This window comes from Oreochromis niloticus, linkage group LG17 (assembly GCF_001858045.2).
Source record: "Oreochromis niloticus isolate F11D_XX linkage group LG17, O_niloticus_UMD_NMBU, whole genome shotgun sequence".
In the NCBI taxonomy this organism is placed as follows: Eukaryota; Metazoa; Chordata; class Actinopteri; order Cichliformes; family Cichlidae; genus Oreochromis; species Oreochromis niloticus.
The window spans coordinates 37,863,643-37,871,714 of NC_031981.2; positions in this window are offsets into that span (position 1 = coordinate 37,863,643).

Here is an 8,072-nt window from a genome sequence, read left to right on the forward strand (position 1 = left end):
CCGTCAGAGGATAGACTTTAAAGTTCTGATGCTGGTCTATAAAGCTCTAAATGGTTTAGGACCGAAATACATCAGTGACCTCCTGACCCAGTATGAACCTTCCAGAACCCTCAGGTCATCTGGATCCGGTCTGTTATCAGTTCCCAGAGTCAGAACCAGACACGGAGAAGCTGCATTCAGCTTTTATGCTCCTTATATCTGGAACAAACTCCCAGAAAGCCTCAGATCAGCTGAAACACTCAGTTTATTTAAATCCAGGCTGAAGACTCACCTGTTCTCAGCTGCATTTGAATAAAGCACCAAATCCACACTTAAGTTTAAATTTCAAAACCTACTTTTTAACTACTGATTTTATCTACTGTTCTGATTTTATTTACTGTTTTGATATTTGATTTTATATACTGTTTTGTTTTGTTTGTTTGTTTGTTTGTTTGTTTGTTTGCTTGCTTGCTTGTTTTAATCAAATTTAAATCATGCTTTTTATTTGTTTTTGTTTTTAATGTCTCTGTAAAGCACTTTGAATCACCTTGTTGTTGAATTGTGCTATATAAATAAACTTGCCTTGCCTTGCCTTGTTGTTCCGAAGTGTCACTTTAACAGTAGAATTCCGCTGTTGATAGGGACAAATGTGCTTTTACGGGTTTATGGACAGTTAGTACATCAGGATGGTCCCAAGTTTATTCGTAAGCTGCACTCTAAGCAGTTTGCAACGATCCTTCAACATGTTGCCCAAGTACAAAGAAATGATACTCATTCCTGCCATGTCACGTTACATAGCAAAGGGGCAGTGACAATCCCTGCAAGACACAAACAATGCCTAATGGGAAATGTGAGGTTAAGAAAGAACAACCGGAACACAAGTTTTGTCCTTGAGCCGCATGAGCAATACAAGTTACCAGGTGGATTGCTTCTTGAATCGGCTTTAGTAGACATTCCTTTTAATTTCAGCAGTAAAGTACCTGTCATTGTACACAATGTTAGTGAACATGCTGTTACGTTGCAGTCAAATAGCATTGTCGCTCAAGCTTGTGCAGCCCAACACGTTTCCCCACTAGCATCGAGTCAAACTCGGAATCCTCCAAGTCGAAATGAACCAGACAGTGACAACCTCACATTCAACCGTGATGATTCTCCCATCCCAGAGCAATGGAAAGAGCGAATTCTGGGAAAACTGAGATCCATCCCTGAAGTTTTTGCTCTCGATGACATGTCCCATGGCCACACCACAGCTGTGAAGCACCAAATCAAATTGAACAATGAAGCACCTTTCAAAGAGCGGCCAAGGCCCATACACCCAAGTGACAGAGAAGCTGTCAAACAACATCTAAGAGAACTACTGGATGCAGGCATCATTCGAGAGTCACAAAGTCCTTTTGCCTCACCATTTGTATTGGTAAGGAAAAAGAATGGCTCGATAAGGCTATGCATAGATTACCGTAAACTAAATCTAAGAACTATTCGAGATGCATATGCCCTGCCAAATATTGAGGAGACATTCACAGCTCTCAGTGGAGCTAAATGGTTTTCGGTCATGGACCTTAAATCCGGTTACTATCAGGTGGAGGTAGCCGAGGAGGACAAGCCTAAGACAGCCTTTGTGTGTCCTCTTGGCTTCTATGAATTTAATAGGATGCCACAGGGTGTTACAAATGCCCCAAGCACCTTCCAACGCCTGATGGAGAAGTGTGTAGGTGATCTCCACCTCACCGAAGTGCTTGTCTTTTTAGACGACCTCATTGTGTTCTCAGACACATTAGAAGAGCACGAATCCAGGCTAATGAAAGTTCTTACTCGCTTGAGAGACTACGGTCTTAAATTATCCCCAGAAAAATGCCACTTCTTCAAAACATCTGTGAAGTATTTAGGGCATGTTGTGGATGCTCACGGAGTCCACACCGATCCCGAAAAGATCTCTGCTCTGAAAATTTGGCCGCGCCCATCTAATTTCAAAGAGCTCAAATGTTTTTTAGGCTTCGCTGGATACTATAGGCGTTTCGTTGAAGGGTACTCCAAGATAGCCAAACCGTGGAATCGTCTCACTGCCTGTTACCGGCCACCGAAGAAGAGAGGCAAGATTTACAAGAGAGAACCGCCCAGACTTTCTTACAGTCCCACTCAGCCTCTCGGGGAACAATGGACTCATGAGTGTGAAACCTTCCGAACAATAATCGAAAAGCTGATTTCTGCACCAATTCTTGCTTTTGCCAACCCACAACTCCCCTATGTATTGCACACGGATGCTTGTCGGGATGGGTTGGGAGCTGCGCTCTATCAGGAGCAAGAGGGGAGGCTGAGAGCAATTGCTTACGCTAGCAGGGGACTTTCTAAGAGTGAACAGAACTATCCCACACACAAACTTGAATTCTTAGCCCTCAAGTGGGCTGTGTGTGAAAAGTTCAATGACTACCTTTACGGTTCTAGCTTCACTGTCCTGACTGACAATAACCCGCTAACTTATGTTTTGACAACTACGAAATTAGATGCGGCAGGACACAGGTGGCTGGCTGCCTTGTCTACTTACAATTTCAACATTAAGTACAGGGCAGGTCAAGCAAACAAAGATGCTGATGGGTTGTCACGGCGGCCCCAAGAGCCTCCTCATGAAGATGAGGCATTTGTCAAAGAAAAAGCTCGTATTGATGACATGAAAGAACGTCTCATTAACATGGCAAACAATCTTGACCATGAAACGTTTTCCGCCTTGTGTCAGCGTCATTCAGTGTCATGCCATTCAGAACCCCTTTCAGTTGTCGAGAGTCTTGCTATTGACCCCAGCTCAGTCACTGAGGCTTATGGAGAAGATATCTTACCCTCAATGACAGATGCTGATTGGCGCGCTGCACAAAAGGATGATCCTTCTCTCGCTCTTGTTAAAAGCCCTGTTGGGAAGAGGCTTGAAACCCAGCCCCAAAGAAACAAATCTTGAATCGTCAGATGTTAAACTCCTTCTGAAACAATGGAACAAACTCGAGCTCAGTAATGGCGTGCTTTACAGGAAATTCAATGACAGAGATTCCCTTGTGTACCAGTTAGTACTGCCCCAAAAGTACCATGACAGAGCCTTGAAAGGTGTACATGACGAGGTTGGTCACCTCGGGTTTGAGCGTGCCTTACATCTCGCTCGGGCAAGGTTTTACTGGCCACGAATGCCTCAGTCCATTGAAGAGAAGTGTAAGAAATGCTCACGTTGTCTCATGAGGAAGGCCCTTCCCCAAAAGGCTGCTCCACTACAGAATATCCAGGCAACTTACCCTCTTGAGCTAGTGTGCATTGATTACTTGTGTATTGAGCCAGATAGTCGAGACACCAGAAATGTGTTAGTATTGACGGACCAGTTCACAAAATTTGCAGTCGCGGTCCCGACAAAAGATCAAAAGGCTAAGACAATAGCCAGGGCTCTTTGGGATCACCTTATCATCCCCTATGGTATCCCTAGCCGTCTGCTTAGTGACCAAGGCAGAGATTTTGAATCTAAGCTTGTTAGAGAGCTCTGCACATTGATTGGGACAAGCAAAATTCGCACGACGCTCTATCATCCACGGGGAAACCCGGTGGAAAGGTACAACAGGACTCTCTTGGACATGTTAGGCATACTGGAGGACAAAGACAAGTACCATTGGAGAGACTTTGTTAGGCCATTAACACATGCCTACAACTGTACACGAAATGACACAACAGGGTACTGTCCATACGAACTCATGTTCGGCAGACAGCCGAGGTTGCCTATTGATCTCGTCCTTGGTACTCACCCGGGCAAAACCAGTCCAAAGTCTTACTCTGACTATGTTAACGGTCTTCGCCAAAACCTCCAAGAGAGTTACACCCTTGCCAGCGAACACTCACAAAAGATGGGTGAGAAGAATAAAATGAGGTTTGATAAAAAGATCAAAGCTGCAGAACTGTTTCCAGGTGACAGAGTTTTAGTAAGGAACGTGAGCGTTAGAGGGAAGCACAAACTTGCTAACCGTTGGGAACAAAATATTCACATTGTTGTCAAACGGGTCAAAGACAGCCCAGTGTATGTTGTCAGACCGGAAAGTGGAGACGGTCCCCAGCGTACATTGCACAGGGATTTGCTTCTCCCTTGCGGGTTCTTACCTGTTGAAGATCAGGTTGGATCGGACTCCCAAAATGGGAATCAAAGGAAAATGAGGACCAGGAGTAAACCAAACCGCACAAAAGGCAATGACAATGATAATGAAGGAGAGTACAGTGATGAGGATGAGATGAGTGATGAAGAGGAATTATGTATTGGCACATGGAATCCACAAATCATCACAAAAGGCCCTTACATTCAAACTGAGTCAGCTCATCCTAAAGCCCAACAGCAAATGGACAGTCATCCCCCTGTATCATCCCCTGACACTGTTGTACTGGAAACGTCCTTACCTGATATTGGAAAACCTACCTTGACACAACCTGAAGTCTCTAACACAAGTCGTGTGGACTATGTTCCTTCCAATGCTAGGTCTTCAGACCATGTTGTGATTGACATTCCCGAAACAGACTTGACACCTACCACGACTGACGCAGATCTCACTCCACCAGAGCCTGCAGTCATTAATGATGATACTGTTAGTACCGATGCTGGTGCTACAGAACCAGTGAGGTTGAGGCGCTCTGACAGAGAAAGACGCCCACCTCAGAAGTTCACTTATGATGAGTTAGGAGAGCCGCTGACCTTGGCTATTAGCTCCTTTTTCCAAACCTTAGGTGTTGCCTTCTCCAAAACTGTCATGTCACCTCCACCAGGTCTCAGTTGGTCAACGATGCATGAAGGGACTCATGCCGTTTAGAGGGGGAGAGTGTAACCCATGGTTATTTTATTGCCAATTGTATTCTATTTTTATTCTAATTTTAAGTGTTACTGTTTGCTAAGTGTTGAGTTTTCCCATGTACCGTGAATGCACCATAGCGCTGTGCGTGGTGACTTTCTTTCACTGCATCCGCTTGCACGGAGCTAGATGTGCAAAGCTGTGTAGAAATTCAGTCCTGTAACTCGTTGCGCTACAGAATTAATGTTTTCTTTGAAGAATATCCTGAAATCTGCTGCAAGGACCGAGCGGTGCCATCTAAGGACTGGATGCCACTGGAGGTGCCTAGAAAGGACGTTCTCAATCTGAAGGCCACCTGTTTCCTTGGAGGGTGGTAGGATACAACGATTTGCAATTTTTTTTAAGGATTAACGTTTTTACTGAGATCTCAGGACGCTTTATGTTGTTACTTTTTTCCTTTTTGGGTCAGATCTGATTCCACTTAACACAAAAAACTAATGCATCAAAAAGCAAACCAGTGACTAAAGACAATTAACACTTACTAAGAACACTGAATACTAAGTGCACTGAACTGAAATGGACAGCCTACCTAATACATTTATGGACACTTTAAGTGATATATTGTACATTGTTGAGATTCACATGTTTGAAATGATTTAAATGTTTTGTTTATGCCTATGTTTTGGACCATTTAAATGTTGAATACACTTAAATCAATTTTTTTCCTTTAAGTTGTTGTCAGTGTTTTTCCTTCTTTAAGTTGAGTTACCACTGCCAGTCTCCTTACGATCCTAACTGAACCCAACAAGAGTAGATTCTGAAATATTGTTTTTTTCCTTGACTTTGTGTGACAGATTACTGTGGATTTTACTGATTTTGGACTACTCAGTTAAAAAGGGTGACACTTCCATAGATTCAGAGCTTAGTTTCTTGGACCTCTGCCCTCATTGCCCAAACACATGAAGTTTAAATTTATCACTTGTATAGAGTTTGGCTGGTTACTCCATGGTTATATAAGGCTGTAGTTTCCCCTCAGTCGATGCCAGATTTTTGTATTGCTTGTGATACCAAACCTTGGCTTCCCCTGCTCTTTTTGTGATTAGCTTGATAATGTTTTTCATGCTTGGATTTTGCACGAACAACAACTGCCATAGAGATCCATGAAGAGTAAGCAAGGACGCAAGAAACACAAAGGAAGAGAAACTTGTGTGGATATATCTGCCTGTCCCCTTGCATAGTCCATGCACAGACCGCTTTTCCCTAGAAAAGTCACTGTTTTCCGCTTTACCTGCAAGTAAATCTGCTAAACTTTTATCTCTGTGTTCCATGCTTGTGTTCAGGTTTTCCTCAGTATATGAACAATCTGACCGCAAAATTAATGCAGCGGAGACGGACCTGAGTGTTCTCTCCAGTCAAGAAACACTTCTGGGAGAGCATGACAATGCCCTTCACCATCTTTTAAACCAAGACATAATCCTCCAGCAAGAAGCTGAAGCAGGAGGAATTTTACAGACACTTTTTTTAATTAGAAAAAAAATAACTTCCGCGAATTCACACTAAGAAAGATAAACGAATATTCCATCAGACCGGACAAGATCATAAATATGGATGAAGTGCCTTTGACATTTGACCTGCCTCTCACTAGGACTGTTAACAAGCAAGGTGAATCATCCATCACAGTGAGAACCACTGGCCATGAGAGAACGAATTTCACTTGTGTTGAGGGCGGTACAGCATCCGGGTTAAAAATTCCGCCAATGGTGATTTTTAAGCGGATGACTATTCAATCAAATTCAATTTTATTTATACAGCACCAAATCACAACAAAACTTGCCTCAAGGCGCTTTATATTGTACAGTATATCCTATAATAATAGATACAGAGAAAAACCCAACAATCATATGACCCCCATGAGCAAGCAGTTTGGCGACAGTGGGAAGGAAAAACTCCCTTTTAACAGGAAGAAACCTCCGGCAGAACCAGGCTCAGGGAGGGGCGGGGCCATCTGCTGTGATTGGTTGGGGTGAGAGAAGGAAGACAGAATAAAGACATGCTGTGGAAGAGGGACAGAGATTAATAACAAGTATGATTCAATGCAGAGAGGTCTGTTAACACATAGTGAGTGAGAAAGGTGACTGGAAAGGAAAAACTCAATGCATCATGGGAATCCCCGGCAGCCTACGTCTATTGCAGCATAACTAAGGGAGGATTCAGGGTCACCTGGTCCAGCCCTAACTATATGCTTTAGCAAAAAGGAAAGTTTGAAGCCTAATCTTGAAAGTAGAGATAGTGTCTGTCTCCTGAATCCAAACTGGAAGCTGGTTCCACAGAAGAGGGGCCTGAAAACTGAAGGCTCTCCCTCCCATTCTACTTTTAAATACTCGAGGAACAACAAGTAAGCCTGCACTGCGAGAGCAAAGTGCTCTAATAGGGTGATATGGTACTACAAGGTCATTAAGATAAGATGGGGCCTGATTATTTAAGACCTTGTATGTAAGGAGCAGGATTTTGAATTAAATTCTGGATTTAACAGGAAGCCAATGAAGGGAAGCCAAAACAGGAGAAATCTGCTCTGTCTTTCTAGTCCCTGTCAGGACTCTTGCTGCAGCATTTTGGATTAACTGAAGGCTTTTCAGGGAGTTTTTAGGACATCCTGATAATAATGAATTACAGTAGTCAAGCCTGGAAGTAATGAATGCATGAACTAGTTTTTCAGCGTCACTCTGAGACAGGATATTTCTAATTTTAGAGATGTTGCACAAATGGAAGAAAGCAGTCTTACATATTTGTTTAATATGTGCGTTGAAGGACATGTCCTGGTCAAAAATGACTCCAAGGTTCCTCACAGTGTTACTGGAGGCCAAGGTAATGCCATCCAGAGTAAGAATCTGCTTAGATACCGTATTTCTAAGATTTTCAGGGCCGAGTACAATAACCTCAGTTTGATCTGAATTAAGAAGCAGAAAGTTAGCGGCCATCCAGGTCTTTATGTCTTTAAGACATTTCTGCAGTTTAACTAATTGGTGTGTGTTACCTGGCTTCATGGACAGATAGAGCTGGGTGTCATCTGCATAGCAGTGAAAATGTATGCTATGTCTTCTAATGATACTGCCTAAGGGAAGCATGTATAATGTAAATAGAATTGGTCCTAGCACTGAACCCTGTGGAACTCCATAACTGACCTTAGTGTGTGAAGAGGACTCTCCATTTACATGTACAAATTGGAGTCTATTAGATAGATATGATACAAACCACTGCAGCACAGTACCTGTAATACCTACAGCATGTTCTAATCGC